General features: G+C 44.8%; 1 protein-coding gene across 6 annotated transcripts in view; it reads right to left on the bottom strand.

Moving 5' to 3' along the window:
- Nucleotides 1-18,483, bottom strand: part of GHR (growth hormone receptor) — a 236,298-nt gene that overhangs the window by 149,721 nt on the left and 68,094 nt on the right. The gene's annotated exons all lie outside the window — the stretch shown is intronic.

The raw sequence follows: 18,483 nt of genomic DNA, 5'->3' as shown, positions 1-18,483 counted from the left end.
TGGATGCCCAGATGTTGTTGGACTAAAGTAAAGTGTGCCATCAAGTCAATTTCAACTCCTGGTGCCCACAGAGCCCTGTGGTTTTCTTTGGTAGAATACAGGAGGGGATTGCCATTGCCTCCTACCGCGCAGTATGAGATGATGCCTTTCAGCATCTTCCTATATTGCTGCTACCCAATATAGGAACATAGGAAGCTGCCATATACTGAGTCAGACCATTGGCCTATCTAGCTCAGTATTGTCTTCACAGACTGGCAGTGGCTTCTCCAAGGTTGCAGGCAGGAATCTCTCTCAGCCCTATCTTGGAGAAGCCAGAGAGGGAACTTGGAACCTTCTGCTCTTCCCAGAGTGGCTCCATCCCCTGAGGGGAATATTTTACAGTGCTCACACTTCAAGTCTCCCATTAATATGCAACCAGGGTGAACTCTGTTTAGCTAAGGGGACAAGTCATGCTTGCTACCAGCAGGGATTTGAACTGACAACCTTCTGCTTGTTAGTCAAGCATTTCCCCGCTGTGTCACTTAAGGTGACTACAAGACCCATAATCCTCACCACAATGGTCTTGTGGCTGGGGATGGTGGGAGTTGCATGCCAACAGCATCCGGGGACCCAGGTATGGGAATCCTTGCTGTAGACACTGAATCCAGAGCGACTCCTGCTTTGCACAGCCTGCGCATCTTATCAGCAACCACTCTAGGGAATCACTGAGTGAGTGAAGGAGAGGTGCTGAACATGCTCTGAAGTGGCTGGGGAAAGTGTTAAAGAGCACAGAGGCCCATTTAACGAGCATGTCTCATAAGCCCTCTTAGAACCAAGCTGCATGAGCAGCACAATCGCATGACAGAGGCTCTTGGTGGACCGTTCCCCTTCAGGTTTGCAGGTGGGGGAACCACAAGTTGGAATACTCCCCCCTTTAAAAAAAAAGTCCTTGCACACAGAAGACTAATAAGGGAGACGGCAGGAATCCTTCTCTCTGGCATGCCAATCTTCTATGTTGTTTTTAAAAAAAATATTGAGGAGCATTCAGACATGTGAATATAGGAAGCTGCCTGATACCGAGTCAGACCCTTGGTCCATCTAGCTCAGTATTGTCTACACAGACCGGCAGCAGCTTCTCCAAGGTTGCAGGCAGGAGTCTCTCCCGGCCCTCTCTTAGAGATGCCAGGGAGGGAACTTGGAACCTTCTGCTCTTCCTGGAGTGGCCCCATCTAAGGACTCACATGTAGTCTCCCTTTCAAATGCAAACCAGGGTGGATGCTGCTTAGCAAAGGGGACAATTCATGCTTGCTACCAGAATACCAGCTCTCCTCCTGACTTGCACTCTGAAGTAGAAGTCCAGCAAGCGTACATCATGTGATCCTCTTAATCAATTTTTCAGGCACTTAGACCAAAATGGTTTTCTTTTCATTCAGCATTTGCAGCAGAGCTGCTAACTGTGGATTAACAATAATAATCTCCTTCAAGAGCTCCCCAACTCCTTTCTTCTGCCTCATTTGATTTTAACCTTTGCTTAAACCCTGCACTAAACATAAGACTTTCTCAATTTCTGTGTAAATGGGAAGAGCCTCTGTGTTCTGAGCAGAATAAACAGGATGCATCTTTGTTGGGCAATTAATTGCAGCTTAATGAATGTGTTTATTAATAAGGCCCCTGAATGTCTGAAGTGGAGAGCGAGCATCATCTGCTAAATAGATTGTGTTGGCCAAGTCCTGGCTTCACCAAGGACTTAGTCCTTGGAGCATGAAAATAGAAAAGAGCATGAAAATAACAATGCTGGGTCAAACAGAAGAGTTCCTGTTCACAGCTTATTTGCCACAAGCAGCTCTGCGCACCATGGTAATTCCATAAGGAATTGCCATGAGCTGAAGAGCAAAGAATAAAGAGGCCCATTCCAAAATGGTGGGCCAATACACAAGTGTTTATGTGCATTCAGGGGCGTGACTATGATAGGGCAAGGGGAGACAGTTGTCTGGGGGCCCACTGCCTTGGGGGGGTCCCCCAGAGGCAAGTCACATGACTCCCCCAGCCATGCACCTGCCCGGGTTTCCATCAGTTGTATATTCATCCTCCGAAATGGATGTGAGTGTGAAGACCTGGAGCTACCAGAACAGCATGTCTTTCTCTAGTACCGTTAAATGACTTGCATCGTCCACAGTTTACAAAACCTTTAAAAAAATAATTTAGGACGATGTTCTATTGTGGCACATTTTACTCTGCCTTTTGTTACCACTCTTCAGCCTCATTTAAGATTTCTTTACTTCATGAGCTGAGCTTCGGGGGGGGGGGCATTTAAAAAATCTTGTCTCTGAGCCCAGTCCAACTTTGCTATGCCCCCGTGTGCATTCATCCACAGAGCCTATTCACATATGCATGCATAACCGGGCTAAGGGAGCCCAGTTTAGCCATCCCAGTTTAGCACACGTGTGTCAGCTGCCGGGATCGGGTCCGATCCCAGCAGCACCATGGCAGCAAACCCGCCTACAGAGCCACCCTTGAAAATGAGGTTAGGAGAGTGAGCGCTCTCCTAACCCTGTTTCCTTGATTGTGTGTCAGCTGCAGCTGCAAGCAACCATGGTGGGCTTATGTGAGGAGAGGGGATCCCCAAAATACACCATGCACTTGTAAGGTGCATTTTTGGAGCTCTGGGGGGCAGGGTGACATCCTGGCACCCCGACCCTTGGAGCTGCTGGCTGCAGCTGGTGCTCGTTTGGGCAGGCGATCCACCCGCCCAGGGATGGTGCAATGATTGTCTTGTGAGAAAGGGCTCATAGTGTATGATTCTCTGGAATTGGAAGACAGCAAGCAGTTGGATACAACCCTGGGGTTCTCAAACTTGTGTTCCCAGGTTTTATTGGACTACAGCTCCCATCATCCTCAGCCACAATGCCTGATGGCTGGGGACGGTGGGAGTTATTGTCCAACAACATCGGGGGACACAAGTTTGGAAACCCTGATATAACTCCTGGGAGCCAATTAAGGCTCCAGGAACTGGGATGGGACATTGTTTAATGGTAACGCACATGCGCTGCATGCAGAAACCCCCAGGTCCAATCCTTGGCATGTCCTGTTAAATGCATGGGTAGGAAAGATGGATGCCTAAGTCCTTGAAGAGCTGTCAGTCAGAGTAGACAGGGTTATTTGGGTTAATGGTCTAAGGTAGTTTATGTTCATATTTAGGAACAGGGATTAGTTGTCCTTGTGATCCAGACTTCATGTGCTCCCTGGCAGAGACAGACAACTGGATTAGATGGACCCAGGGTCAGATCCAACATGGCAGTTATTATGACTTGGGTTACTGAGCCAGGATTTGCCACCAAATTCCGAGAAAGCTCAGACTATGCGGTTCCAACCAGGTGGTACTTCCAACAGATTCTTGTTGGACTCACCAAAATCTGTTCTGTGACGTTGTTCAACCCAATTAGGAAGTGTCCCCCACCACTAGAGGCCTCGTAAAGACTGAAGGAGGGCTATGTACTCAGATAAAGCTAGGTAAGCCTACTTCGGGTAGATGTTTCACTACAAGGTCTATAAATTTAATGAAAAACTTGCCTCAAAATTGGGTGGGGAGTGGGAAGAATTGAGCAATGGAAGTATTTTGAGAGGGAGGAGGAAGCCACGCACCACCCAATGCTGCCTGTTCATGAAACTATGCTGGGTCACCTCTACATGAACAGGGAAGGAACATGGCCTGAAGAAACAAAAATGGCCACCAGAAACTTGACAGTGGCATAAATCAACTTTGAAGCTGCAATCTTATGTACACATACCTGAGAACAAGTCCTACTGAATTCAGGGGGATTTAATTCCAAGTAAACATGCTTAAGATCACACTGCAAGTCAGATAAAAGGAAGGCTGCAGGTAAGATGAAACCACTGTCTGCTACTGGGCAAAGAGGCATCTTTCAAAGTGGTCTCATATTTAACAAGGGGAGAGCAACTGTCCTTATCCAGTCCCAGTGTAACATCCCATCCGCTTTTCCTTTTAGATTGTGAGCCCTTTTGAGACAAGGAATCATCTATCTATCTATCTATCTATCTATCTATCTATTAGAGAACTTTTTCATTGAAAAGTGGTATATAAATACTACTATTATGAATATTATTAATATTAATATTAATCATCATAACAACAAGAACAACAACAACAAGAACAACAACAGTCTTTGCATCTCATATTTAAAAATCCCAAAGAGTTCCGGGCATTCTAGAATGGTACTGAACATTCAGTCAATCTAGAATCCAAACAGTCTCTAGAATCTCACAGGAGTGTGATGAGCTCATTTATTGCCTGCAGAGTTAATCTCTACAATTGTAAATCTATTAGGGTTGATGAGGTGTCTTAGAATAATTGATTTACTTAATTAAGCAGCAACATTAACCTTGCTAAGTAATGATTAACCAGTAAAGCACAGGTGTTTCTCTGTAAAGCCTGTTACTTTGGCTTACAGAAAGGAAATGAACATAAGAACAGCCCTGCTGGATCAGGCCCAAGACCCATCTAGTCCAGCATCCTGTTTCACATAGTGGCCCACCAGATGCCGCTGACAGCCTACAGGCAGGAGTTGAGGGCATGCTCTCTGTCCTGCTGTTACTCCCCTGCAAATGGTATTCAGAGGCATCCTGCCCCTGAGGCTGGAGGTGGCCTATAGCCCTCCAACTAGTAGCCGATAAGTTGGAGGGCTATAGTGAAATGGTGGCACTAAAAAAAAAAAAAATCTAAGTGGAAGGGAGGGAATAATGTGCAAAATGCATTTCAGGGAGCAAGCTTTCTGCTGCATGTTAGTTTCCCAAAATAAAAAAAAAGTAATAATAGTATATTTTAGATTAATGCTGCTATCCTAAATGTAAACAAAAGTGATAAACCGATCATACATTTTATCTATTTATTTACTTAATATGTTTATATATTACCTATAGCAAAAAAATCTCAAGGTGGTTCACAATCAAACACCCAAAAGCAAACATTCAAAACATATATAGAATTCAGTTTAAAACAATAATAATATCAATAATAATAATATCAATAATAATAACAACTGTATTTATATTATGTCTGCTTTGGGATTATTTTTACTGAATGGTGGTATAAATTTTAATAAATATATCATACCATGTTATATTATAAGCACTCTGAGACCGACATCCAGATGAATGCAGCACTCATATTGCTAATACTGCACTAATTCTAGTGGGGAGGGGTGATCTTTGTCAGTCTCCCCTTCGCTCTGAAGCAGACTGTGGCTCCAGAAAGTATGTCCCTGAGGGCTGTGTTACCCTCAGGAACATATTTTCCAGAGTCACAGTCAGCTTCAGAGGGAAAGGGAGATTGGTTAAAGTTACCTTTTTCTTCTAACGTGCAAAGCATTGCTACCAGGGCCCCGTTAGTCTGGATGTGAAACTAAGTATGTAAAAAGTGTCTCCTGCAAGTAACCACAAGCATCCAATAATGAGGGTGTGTGTGTGTGTCTGGGTGGGACTTTGCGCCCCTCAACCCACTCTGGCACAACCTATACAGGAGTCCAGGTTTAAATGAATAGCTTTGTGAAATTTAAAAAAGAGAGCTTAAAGAAACTGGGGAGGGTTTTTTTTTATTACTACTATCACCCTTTGTGAAGCTTTCCAGACTCAAATTGGCTGAAGCTCCATGCCAGGTTCTGAGGCAATCTGTCTCAGAATTCAGCATTAGTGCCACTACCCAGCTTTGGTGAAAGCAAGGTACAAATAAAGCTGCTTCATACGGAGTCAGACATTAGAGCTTCTAGCTCAGCATTGCCTACTCTGACTGGCAGTGCCTCTCCAGGGTCTTGGGTGGAGGTCCTTTTCAACACCCACTTCCAAAGATCCTTTTAACTGGAGTTGCCAGGGACTGAACCTGGGACCACTGGCATTCAAACCATGTGCACTAACAATGAGGTACAGAACTATAGGGAGACCAGCCAGACTAGCCATAATAGAAAGGGTCATTTGGGATTCCCTGCCCCCATAAAGCCTTCCAGGTCAGGCTCACTTGTTTGACTAACAAGGAGGCTCTACTGGTGAATGTCCTGTCACAGACAGAGTTTAAGTCTGACACTAATGGCCCATCCTGGGAATGCATGAAATGGTCCTTAAGCTCTTTCCAGATGGCTCCTTGTGGAGAGCTTGCATGCAAGTTCTAAGTGAGAGCTGACTCAGCAGTGACATACTCCCTCAGACTTCCGCCCTTTCCCCCAGCAGGGTCTCATGCACTGTTCAGATGCCCAGCAGGGACGCTGCACAATTTTCACAGTGCCACCTGCTGGCCAGCTCTTGCTTTCTGAGAATATGCACTCTTTCCCACATTTGTCAGAAATGTGGCACAGCATTATTCTTGGAAAATGCCTAGAGATGTAAACTGCCTAGTGTCGTGAGTTGAGGCAGTATATACGTGTATGAAATAAATAAAGCAAGCAAGCAAGCAGGCGAGTGCTGGCTGGTAGGTGGTGCTGCAGAAATTGTGTGAGTTCCCTGCTGGCATCTGAACAGCCCATGAGATCCCACTGGGAAAGGGGACAGAAGTCTGCAGGAATGGGGAGAAAACTTGGCCTTGTGGTTGCGAACATGAATTGTTCCCTTTGCTAAGCAGGATCTACATGTATGCGCTGTCCGCTTGCTGTAGGACATTCCCATTAGGGGATGGGGCTGTAACTCAGTGAGAGCTGTCTGTTATTATCTGCTTTGTGTGCAGAACGCCCCAGGTTCAGCCCCTGGCATCTCTAGGTACTGCTGGGAAAGATTCCTGCCTGAATCCTTGGAGAGCTGCTGCCAGTCAGTGCGGGCGATACTGGGCTAGATGGACCAATGTTCTGACTCTGTATACGGCAGCTTCCTTTGTTCCTAGTGTGTGGGTGCTGAGTCAGCTCTTGCTTACAACTTGCAAACAAGCTCTTCACAATGTGTAGTTTCTTGCCATCTGGGAAGTCAGTCCTGTTTGCTTGTGCAGAATACTTTGAAAAGCAAGATGGTGGGTTTCCTTTTCTGGACAGAAAAGAAAAGGCCTATAGGAGGTCTTGAGTCTCTGAAGCGTGACTTGTCAAAATACAGTCTGGAAATGTCCTGCTCAGAGCCAGCAATGCACCTAAGAAGGGAGCATGCAATATTGCGCTTCTTAAATTACTCTTGCAGGAAAGGAAACGCAGCTGATTCCTTGCCAATCATGTAAATCTACTTCATGCCTCGAGCGTTATGGTTTCATATTGTCCCCAGAAAATCTTATTTATAGAAAGAACCCTTTAAATGGTCACAGCTTGTTTACACTTACAGATTAGGGGCCATTTACACCACAGAAATAAAATTATGCTTGGCAGAGGCTACAGCATTTGTTTGGGCTGATCTTGCAGATATTCAATTTGCTTCCTGCAGCGGAAGCTTTATTAAGCCAGCTCTGGTTTTTTGTTTTTTTGCATGATGGCTCACAGTGGCTCTTTGAAACACACACATTATTTATTCTCAGTCTTGACAATCTTTTGGTGTATCAATTTATTTTCCTTGTTTTACCATTCAACAGCTGTAAGACAGTCAAAAATTCAGCTGGTAAAAGCTTCCCCCATCATTGCTGGGATGTGTTTTGCTGGTTGAAGTTCTGCTTGTCAGGCAGCTGTGACAATTATGTGATGTGCAAAAGTAGCCTCTAACTATACCATGGATGAGGCTGTAGCTCAGTGATGCAACATCTGCTTGGCATGCAGAAGTCAGTGTAGGCAGTATTGAGCTAGATGGACTAATGGCCTGTTGGTTTCCTACATACCTATATAGGTGTGGGTTTAAAAAAAAACAAAAAAAACTCAGCCACTGTTTAATTTGGGAAGTAAAGCACTCTGCAGTTGCTCCAGAGCACTGGTTTTGTTGTTGAATCACATATTCTGGAGCAGAGTCCAGCTGAACTTTGGCTCATAGACTTATTGCTACTAAGCATTTTGCACTAGCATAACTTTTGTTGCCTGGATGTGAGCCAATAAAAGTAAAGCACCATGCACAATTTTGCTGGAACTAATCCTTAGCCCACAGAAACTCCCATGATGTTTTGTCAGGTTCACGGATGTTGAATAAATGGACTGAGAAAGAAGCAGGATTTGTCTGACACGGAGGCTGTTCACACAACCTTCAAGTCAGGCGGGGAGGGTGGGAGCAGGGGGGGGAGCAGGATAGCACCTACTTCCCCCCCACCCCCGCCAATGATCTCTGGTCCTCTTCTGGCCACACGCTCTGACACCCACATGAGCGGCCATCTGGAGCCACGTGGCCATCTGGAGGCTGGGAAAACATAGCCCAGCCTCCAGAAAACGCAGCCCGTCTGGGAAAACACAGCCCATTGAAAAACACAGTGCACTGAAGGAGTCTCTCTCAGCCGGGTGCTCTAGTTGCCCGGCTCTGTGTCTGCTTGGGTTGCAGGCAACCCAGACACACGGACAGGGACCCAGAGGGAAGGCCTGCTCGTGTGAACAGCCTCTCTTTTTTTCCAGAACTTGCTTGAATGGCTATAAATACCTCAATCTGTTTTAGGCTAACATTGATGGCCATGGAAAATGCAGCCTTTCTTTATATTGGCATGCCAGAGAGATGGTGCTTTTGAGAGTTCCCCCACCCCTCATCCTCCTAGAGCTGGCTTTAAATATTGAGTCCAGTATCTCTTGAATATACACTTTCTCTGCATCCTAAGCAGTAAGCACAGATGAAGCATGAATATACAGGCTGTGCAGTTCCCAACTACAGTCTGTGACATTTCTGCCAATTTAGACTTCTTTGCTCTCCTCATTACTATTAAAAATAACAGTCTTATAAAGAAGGCACCTTACATAGATGCATTTCTATGTAAGAAATAATCTTGGAGGACAAAAATCTTCTGTGGTTAAATATTATAAAAGGAAACAGGGCTTCCTAATGGAACCAAGAACTAGCAAGTCATAACAGGATTGATGAGTTGTCATCCTATGTATTAGCTGGATCATCCACAGAGCCTATGTGGGTGATCTCTTTTATGCTTGCCAACCATCCAAGCACTGCAATGTATTCAGTTCTCATATTATGAATATTTATAACTGTAAAAAACCAGCATGAACATCTACTTTCCATCTCATTAAGAAACACTATTTTGCTCAGTCACTATCAGGCCTTGTTTACTGAACTTCTGGACATTCAGTCAGGTAAGTTATCTTGCTTAATAGCCTGACTTGTGTATAAAGATTAGGGCTGAGATTTGGGGGCCTATTTGGCTTCGGCCTGAATTGAAGTGAATTCAGGTTGGCTCTCGTTGGGGCCAAAGTGAAGCAAACTTGATCAAACCCTTCAGCCCTTTGAAGCTTTGTTTTGGCCACTCCCACCCCTAAAACAGCTTATAGGACCAGGAAGGGAGCAGGTCACTTTCCTGTATCTCTACTCGGTGGTAGGGGAGCAGGCAGTGTCTTCCACAGCTTGAATTTTAACATGCACCCCACCCTTGCTTTAATACCCCGGGGCGCTTTCCAGATTGGACCCTGCAACGGGGTCACGTCGTCTCTCGGAAGTGTGCTTCCACACTTCCTGTGTTGTGACACTGCAGTCCCAACGCGGACAGCAGGGTGCTGTTCACATTGCCAATGCCTTGTCTCAAATTTAATCGCGATATAGAGCTAGGATGTTGTATATCCAGTGTAAAAATGTTGCTGTTTTTTTGGGTTATTAGTTTCTGCAAAACTGCTCCCCCTGTTGCTTACATTTCGAATGCGACTTGCCTAAACAGAGGCATTTTGCTCCAGTGGAGCAGCTAGTCTGGAAAGCACCCTGGAGTCCTGGGACTGATTCAAGTACTCCTGGTCCTGGGAACTGTAGTCTTTTCTGAGGCTGGAGCAATGGCTGCACTCTCAGAAAGATTACACTTTCCACACACCCCTGTGCCGTTTCCAGGACTTGAGAGGCATTAAGGAGGGGGGGGGAGGCATTTTAAAATTTAAGCTTGCTTGCAACTGAGACAGAAGATTCAGGGAAGCATCCTCTCTCCTGCTCCTTTTGAAGTACTTTTAGGGCTGGAGGGAGGAACTGAAGTGCCAAAGCAAAGCTTTGGAGGGCAGTAGGATTTGACCTGAAATGAAGCAGGGCCCCACAATCAGTCCAAATGGGGGGACTCCCCCAAAGCACTGAGGCAGTCCCCGAATCATAGCATGATCTACTTTGCATAGTTCTAATAAAGAGAGCCAAACAGAAATTTGTCTCTACGCATATATAATTTGGCAGAGCATGTGGGCTGCATGACCAGAGGTTTTAAATTTTGCTCCTAGACTGTACAAAGGCTCCATTGAGCTGAAAACTACTAGTAAACAGCTGATATGCATGCTTGTTCAGCAAACATGTGCATTTGCAAAGGGGAAACTTGATTTAAATCAGTCCAGCTTGTTCCCAATAATGGTGCAAGATGACGCAGACTGGAGCATTCAGCTGAAATCATGATTTCACAGCCTGAGCAAACAAAATATTAGGAAGATGGGGGGGACCCCTTCATTCTTAATGGCCCACTTGAGGGACCCCTTCATTCTTAATGGCCCAGTTGAGACATAATGGGAAACCATGGTTTCCCACTACATGAATGAGTTTGTGTGAGCTTTCTGTGAACCATGGGCTTGCTCATTGCTCCCTCCCTTCTTCTTCTCTTTTACAAAGAAAAGTTTTCACTTTTGCTTTGACATTATCCACAGTTCCATATAATAAGCAAACTTGAAGCACTCCCGGTTTAATTTTCTTAATTTACATTGGCTCCTCAGCCAAGCACATATACCAAATGTCTGAATCTGCAGTGTCTGAACCTGACGTCAGACATGGGGGGGGGGGGTGTCGGGGCCGCGAAGCATGGCCCCTGATTGGGTGCAGCCCGGGTTCTTTGAACCCATTCGTCCAATGATAGCTCCACCCCTGACAATGTCTTTAAAAGGGATGGGCTGGCATCCAGACTAGCGCTGCACTGATGTAGCAGAGCTGACTTCCACACTAATGCTTCACTGTTACATGAGCAGGGGAAAGGACTTAAAACAAAATTGAAACCACAGTTAGGAAAAAGAAAACAGGATCAAACACCAGCTCCCCAAGTTTCTACCTAATGTAGAACTGCAGATAATTTCAAAGCAAAAGTAAAGGTTTTCCCTTTGGGAACATAGGAAGCTGCCTTATACTGAGTCAGACCATTGGTCCATCTAGCAGATGAGGAGAGGAGAGCTGGTCTTGTGGTAGCAAGCATGACTTGTCCCCTTAGCTAAGCAGGGTCCTGTTTCCCAGACTATGGGAAACACCTATATTGGGCAGCAGTGATACAGGAAGATGCTGAAAGCCATCATCTCATACTGCACGGGAGGAGGCAATGGTAAACCCCTCCTGTATTCTACCAAAGAAAACCACAGGGCTCTGTGGGTGCCAGGAGTCACTCAGGCATTTAGTATTTAATAATTCCAAGATGTGTCATCATATCCTCTACAGAAGATTCCAAATCAGATAATTGCCAGCAACTTTGTTATTAAAAAAAAATTATTTAACACTTTAAAATATTTGATTTGAATAAAGCAATTTTCAGGGCGTGAATCCAGCAAACTTGGGTGGCATCTCTCATCACAACTCTATTGTCTATTATCCCCTGCTAACCGAGCAAAGAGGCACTTTTTAAAAGTGGTGATTTACTTAAATTTAGCAGGGGGAGAGCAACTGGGCCTATCCAACCCCAGCATAGCATCCCTCCAGTGGCTGTTGCTGGTGTCTACCTTACGTTTCCATGCAGATTGTGAGCCCTTGGGGGTCAGGGGAGCATCTTATTTATGTATCAATTATTTTTCTATGTAAACTTTGGTTGAAGAGTGGTACCGAAACATTTATAGTAGTAGTAGTCGTCATCTATTGAACTTTGACTGCAATGGACAACTCTATTATCTTTGAACCTAATGCACATTGGGTTAATAACGGACTTTAATGCAGGGATTCTGCACCACTCAAGTCAATTTGAAAAGGATTCTCTGAAGATAGAAGCCCTGTTCACACATTATGTTGTGCCTGCATTCTGATCTCTGTACACACATGCATGTTTTTGTGTGAATGACTGTACATGCATTCATTTTAAAAGTGAACCTGGGTACAAGTTCCCTGAAATGCAGAATACAGAGAGGAAGTGTACTACTGTACCTGTGTTCAACACAGTAGCCTCATTCCAGCTCTCCCAATGTGCCCCACACGTTTACATGTTTGTCTAAAGAGGCAAAGGCTGTAAGCATGATGGCGGGCACTTCCATGAGTGGGAAGATCTTAATGGGCGGCGGGGTTCATAACGAAGAAGGTGTTCTCTTAAATACCCTGGGCCCAAACCATTAAGGGCTTTATAGGTAATAACCAGCACTTTGTATTTTGCCTGGAAACCTATTGATAGCCAGTGTAGTTCTTTTAAAACCAAAGTGATATGGTCTCTTCGGAATGTCCCAGAGACCAATTTGGCAGCAGCATTCTGCACCAATTGAAGTTTACGGACTACATACAAAGGCAGCCCCATGTAGACTGCATTGCAGTAGTCAAGTCTGGAGGTTACCAGCATGTGCACCACTGTCTTAAGGTCACTCACTTCCAACAAAGGGTGCAGTTGGCGAATCAGCTGAAGCTGAGAGAAAGCACTCTGGCCACTGCCTCCACTTGAGGTATCAGAGAGAGGGTTGGATACAGAAGTACCCGCAAACTGTGAACCTATACCTTCTCGGGTAGTGTAACGCCATCCCGAACCGGAAAATCTATGCCATTTCCTGAACTGTGGCTTTCTACAATGAGCACCTCCATCTTTGTTTGGATTCAGTCTCAGTTTGTTATCACTCATCCAGGGATATGTGATTAAAATGATTTTAATAACATCTGAATGAGGTTAGTGTGTGGCTAACTACCTGTGTACAGATTTGTACCTGTGTACACTATACACAGATTGTACAGTTGTTGAACATAATGTGTGAGTAGGGCTAGAGTTTGAAAATGGCTAAGGCAGAAGATCCTGCCTCAGTGTGGGTGGGTGGACCTTCAAACACTAGGGTTCTGCAGGTGAAATAACAGAGAGAGCAAAACAAAGACAGGTGGTTGCTGAGATAATCAAGGATGGAGTTCTCATTGGAAGCTGAATGTTTCTGTCATAGAATGATTACCATTAGACACCAACACAGTTGAAGCCAATCACAAAAGCTTTGTGAGATGAGTTGGTCTCTGTCTGAGAGCTAAAAGCTCTTAGATGCGGCATTGACTTTTAAAAATTCAGACCTAAATGACTTGAAGTAACACTTTCTTTTAGAGCAAAACACACACAGAGACATACAAAAAACAAAACAAAAGGTGTGAGGGAGAGATAAATGAGACACACATCTCATTTTGGTTCCTAGTGTATTGCCGACAATCCAATTAACTCTCACAGTCAATGGCTTGAAAGCACAATGTAATGCTGCTCAACCATTGATTCAGGGGAAAATGTAGTAGTTGGCAGAAAATGTCATTAATAGTTCAAGCCTACATCTTCAAGGTCAGTGGCCCAAAGCATACAAATTTAGGAAGATGTACAACAGAGGTATCTATCTTGTGGTAGTGATGATTACCACAATGAGGAAGGCAGTGGAGTGTGTTGTCCCACACAAGATATTTCAATGCAGGCAGAGGCCTTTGGAGCACAGCCTAATAACTGGGGGTATTCTTTTACAGTCTAAGATAGACACCAGCAACAGTCACTGGAGGCTTAGACTTAGATAGAAATGTGAAAACAGTTGTTCATGGGGCTTCATCCCCAACAATTCATGCCTCATTAATAAGGAATCTATCTATCTATCTATCTATCTATCTATCTATCTATCTATCTATCTATCTATCTATCTATCTATCTAACATATTTATACTGTCCACTACCAAAGTCTCTAGGTGGTTTACAGCAATAAAACAAACCAAGAAATATTAACAGTTAATACCTATAAAAAGAACAAATTAAAATTCCTATAAAAACTACCGGCGAAAAAGCTTGGTTGAAGAGATGTGTCTTTAGTTGTTCCATAAAAGCCAACAGGGATGGAGCAGTTCTTAACTCAGCAGAAAGTGAGTTCCTACGCTCTGGGGCAACTACAGAGAAGGCTCTCTGTATACATAAATTATAACCCCTTCCCTTTCATTCCTTGTGCCTCTTTCCCCAAGACTAGCTGCTCTCCACTTCCAGTCCTCCTGAACCCAGGGGTAAAGGTAAAGATAAAGTGTGCCATCAAGTCGATTTTGACTCCTGGCACCCACGGAGCCCTGTGGTGTTCTTTGGTAGAATACAGGAGGGGATTACCATTGCCTCCTCCCACGCAGTATGAGACAATGCCTTTCAGCATCTTCCGATAGTGCTGCTGCCTGATATAGTAGCAGCGGGGATCTGAACCAGCAACCTTCTGCTTGTTAGTCAAGCATTTTCCCACTGCACCACGCAGCTAGATAATTCCAGATTCTGGACCTAATGGCCCCTTCATCAATAAAAATGCTCAAAGCAGTTTATATAGAAATAAATTGAGAAGAAATTGATAAGATAATGATAGATAAATAAGCTGAGAGTGATGAGGGGGCTGTCTGGCCAGTGAAACTCAAGGCTGCGGCTTAGGATGACTCTCCCATCATGTTGTGATGACTACCCCATCCTGGGCGGGTGCCCTAACCTGTATCTTGCAGGCTGCAGCTACAAATATAAGAAAGTTCCGCAGCAGCCTCTTGGGAGCCCAGCCCTTTGAGGCACCAAAAGGGAATCTAGGAGCTGGAGTTCAGACCGGTCACAGGGAGATAACCTGGCAGCTGCTCACTCAGTGAACTGCCTTTCAGCCTTCTCTGGCAAGAAGGGGGAGTGGGAGTCCGCTCTGCGGCTTGGGGGGAGGACTTTTTCAGGCGCTCTCCTCACTCATCCAGGGGAAAGCCGTGGGCTCCTACACACGAGGAATGGGGAGGGGGGCTATGGGGAGCTCTGGACTTGCTCCCTAAAGTCCAGCCTTAACCGTACCACTGCCTGAACCACAGAGGTAACCCTAGAAAGGGCTATTTGTCTCGCAGGGGGCGTAGCTAGGGGAGAGGGGGCCTGTGTCTTGTGGTAGCTGGTCTTGTGGTAGCAAGCATGACTTGTCCCCAAAGCTAAGCAGGGTCCACCCTGGTTGCATATGAATGGGAGACTTGATGTGTGAGCACTGCAAGATCTTCCCTTTAGGGGATGGATCCACTCTGGGAAGAGCAGAAAGATCCAGGTTCCTTCTCTGGCTTCTCCAAGATAGGGCTGAGAGAGATTCCTGCTTGCAACCTTGGAGAAGCTGCTGTCAGTCTGTGAAGACAATACTGAGCTAGATAGACCTGTGGTCTGACTCAATATATGGCAGCTTCCTATGTAAAAACAGGAGAGGAGAGCTGGTCTTGTGGTAGCAAGCATGACTTGTCCCCAAAGCTAAGCAGGGTCTGCCCTGGTTGCATATGAATGGGAGACTTGATGTATGAGCACTGGAAGATATTCCCCTCAGGGGGATGGAGCCACTCCGGAAAGAGCAGAAGGTTTCAAGTTCCCTCCCTGGCTTCTCCAAGATAGGGCTGAGAGAGATTCCTGCCTGCAACCTTGGAGAAGCCGCTGCCAGTCTGTGAAGACAATACTGAGCTAGATAGACCAATGGTCTGACTCAGTATATGGCAGTTTCCTGTGTTCCTGTGTTCATCCCTCTCGGGCAGCCCCCCAGAGTGAGGAAGACGATGAAGAAAATAGGGAGGGATGGAACTGGAGGGCCCTCAGGAGCTGGGGGCCCGTGTTCTTTGAACACTTTCATTCAATTATAGCTACGCCCCTGTTTGTCTGCCAGAATATTTTCTATGGAGTATTTGTCTGCCAAGATGTTCTGAATGGAACAACATAATTAAGTATATAGGCAGAAGCTGCAGAACTGGAAGGTTTTAATTTGTTTAGAAAGAAAGGCATGGAAGTCAGACAAAAATATATCATTTTTAATCTTAATATCTGCGAATATGACATTATTTTAGGAATGTGCATGAAACGAATCCCAAATATTTCCAGATCTGGGCCTCAAATTATTTATTGCTTTTATCTTCAGCATGTGTTGGCGGTGGAGTTGAATGATTTCTGAGTTAGAAGGAGGGTCATAGGAACATAGGAAACTGCCATATACTGAGTCAGACCATTGGTCTATCTAGCTCAGTATTGTCTTCACAGACTGGCAGCAGCTTCTCCAAGGTTGCAGGCAGGAATCTCTCTCAGCCCTATATTGGAGAAGCCAGAGAGGGAACTTGGAACCTTCTGCTCTTCCCAGAGTGGCTCCATCCCCTGAGGGGAATCTCTTCCAGTGCTCACACATCAAGTCTCCCATTCATATGCAACCAGGGCGGATCCTGCTTAGCTATGGGGACAAGTCATGCTTGCTACCACAAGACCAGCTCTCCTCTCATAATATGCCTATTGGAATTGCATAAGAATTGCTTTGCTGTGTCATCAACAATTCACCAACCCTTATTATTTAGTTTCGGGCAATGCGCAGCTAGGGCCTCTTGGAAGTTCTCTACGAAGATATAGTTGTGATAATCACATTTAGTCCCCAGCAATGGCTAGATACACTGCTACATTTCTAAGTACAAGAGCCTTCCAGTGATGTCTAGTAGATTTTCCATGGGAGTATTAGGAAATCTAAAAATGACATTAGAATATATACACAAGTGATGAATGCAACATTAGAACCAATGCCAAGATACCCTGAAACCTAGGCATTAATTTGTGAAACCTAGGCATTTTAATTGGGTAAATTTAAACACCACCACGACCCCATTGTAAATAATTTATCTGAACACTTACAATTGCAGATTGAGTTTCGGTGTGATATACACAAATGATTTGGAAAGGCCTTGATATAACTTCAAATAAATTAATATGGAATTGTGACTAGTATGGACTGATTCATGTCTTGGTAGCCTCAATCGTGTTAGCTGCTAAGCACAGTATCACAGCTGCGTATTGTGGTGTTTTTGGTTAATCCATTCTTTGATCCAGGCCAGCTTTTGAATGGGACTTTAGGTACTTATATTCCAGTCCTAGGTGGGGCTAACAAACAGCCAGCAGAAAGAGCATGGAAAAGGAGTCTGCACTTGCCTCTCTGTACATAATAGCTATTTCATTAAACTATTAATAGTCCAGATTCCACTCCACTGCCTTGTCCTTGCACGCCACAACTCTTTTCTTTGGATTCTACATGCATGTCTATGGAACTGTGATGCCAGACATGCTCATATTTGTGGGGAATGGACCTTGCTTGACACTCAGGAGCAGGGTTCTCAACTTGGGCAGCCCAGATGTTGTTGGACCACAACTCCCATCATCCCCCCGTCACAGTGCAGTTTAACAACATCTGGAAACCCAAGGTTGAGAACCTCTGCTCAAGAGCCTTGCCCATCTTCTCATCCCAAAGGCCAACATTAAATTCAATAGCTTGGCCCTCCTGGGACACTCCAGGTGACCTATTTCACAGATCCAGAGTTATCGGATGTTTGAGGTGTTTAGCCTATTATAGCCCATGAGGGCCATTAAACTGATCCAGGAAGGAAACAGGCAGGAAGAGGCTTTCCTCTGAGAAGCAGAACAATAACATCTCATAATTAAATTGTTCTGAGACAGGTTAAGCCCCGCTTCCTTCCCAAGCATCCTTAAAGGTCTCATTACTAACATTTAATCCTGAGATTTCTGTCACTAAGGCCGGTGCTAGCCAACCACAAGCCTCCAAGTAGGACTGACCCTTTAAGCCAAAAGATCACTTGAAAATGCCACAGATTTTTCTCCCCTCCCCCGCCCCGCCACCCCGTATCCAATTTCCCTTCTCTTACTGCTCTCCTAACAGCACATCAAGCTGTTTTATACGGAATCACATCACTGGTCCATCTCGCTCAGTATTATCGACAACTGAATGGCAGTAACTCTCCAGAGTTTCAGTTGGAGGCCTTTCCTAGTCCTATCTGGAGGTGCCAGGGATTGAACCTGGGATGTCTGCACTGGAACCAGGTGCTCTACCACTGAAGTATGGCCTCTCCCCTAATTATGTATCACAGCGCCTTACACAGACCCTTCTACTCCCTTACAGGAGTAGGGTTGCCAGGTCCAAAAGGTGAAAAAAAGCCGACCTCCATCACTGAAAAAGTGGAAACAGAGAACGCTTTTCACCAATAAAGTCTCCCAAAAGTCTCTGCGTAGAATCTGCATATGTTATTTTATATGCATCTTATTCCATTTATGCATGCATGCATGTATGTATGTATTATTTCATTTATCCATTTTATTATTTATTTATCGTTTTGCTGTGTAAACTGCTCTGGAACCTTTTGTTGAACAGAGGTATATAAATATTTGTCGTCGTTATTGTTATATGTTGATTGGTATTACATATGCAAATTTTGATTGGAAAAAATGGATAATTTGAGAATAAATACAGCTCACCACTGTGAAGCCGATGGCCA

This window comes from Hemicordylus capensis, chromosome 2 (genome assembly GCF_027244095.1).
Source record: "Hemicordylus capensis ecotype Gifberg chromosome 2, rHemCap1.1.pri, whole genome shotgun sequence".
Classification (NCBI taxonomy): Eukaryota; Metazoa; Chordata; class Lepidosauria; order Squamata; family Cordylidae; genus Hemicordylus; species Hemicordylus capensis.
Note: the sequence above shows the minus strand (reverse complement) of the source record. Positions and strands in the feature narration are given on the sequence as shown.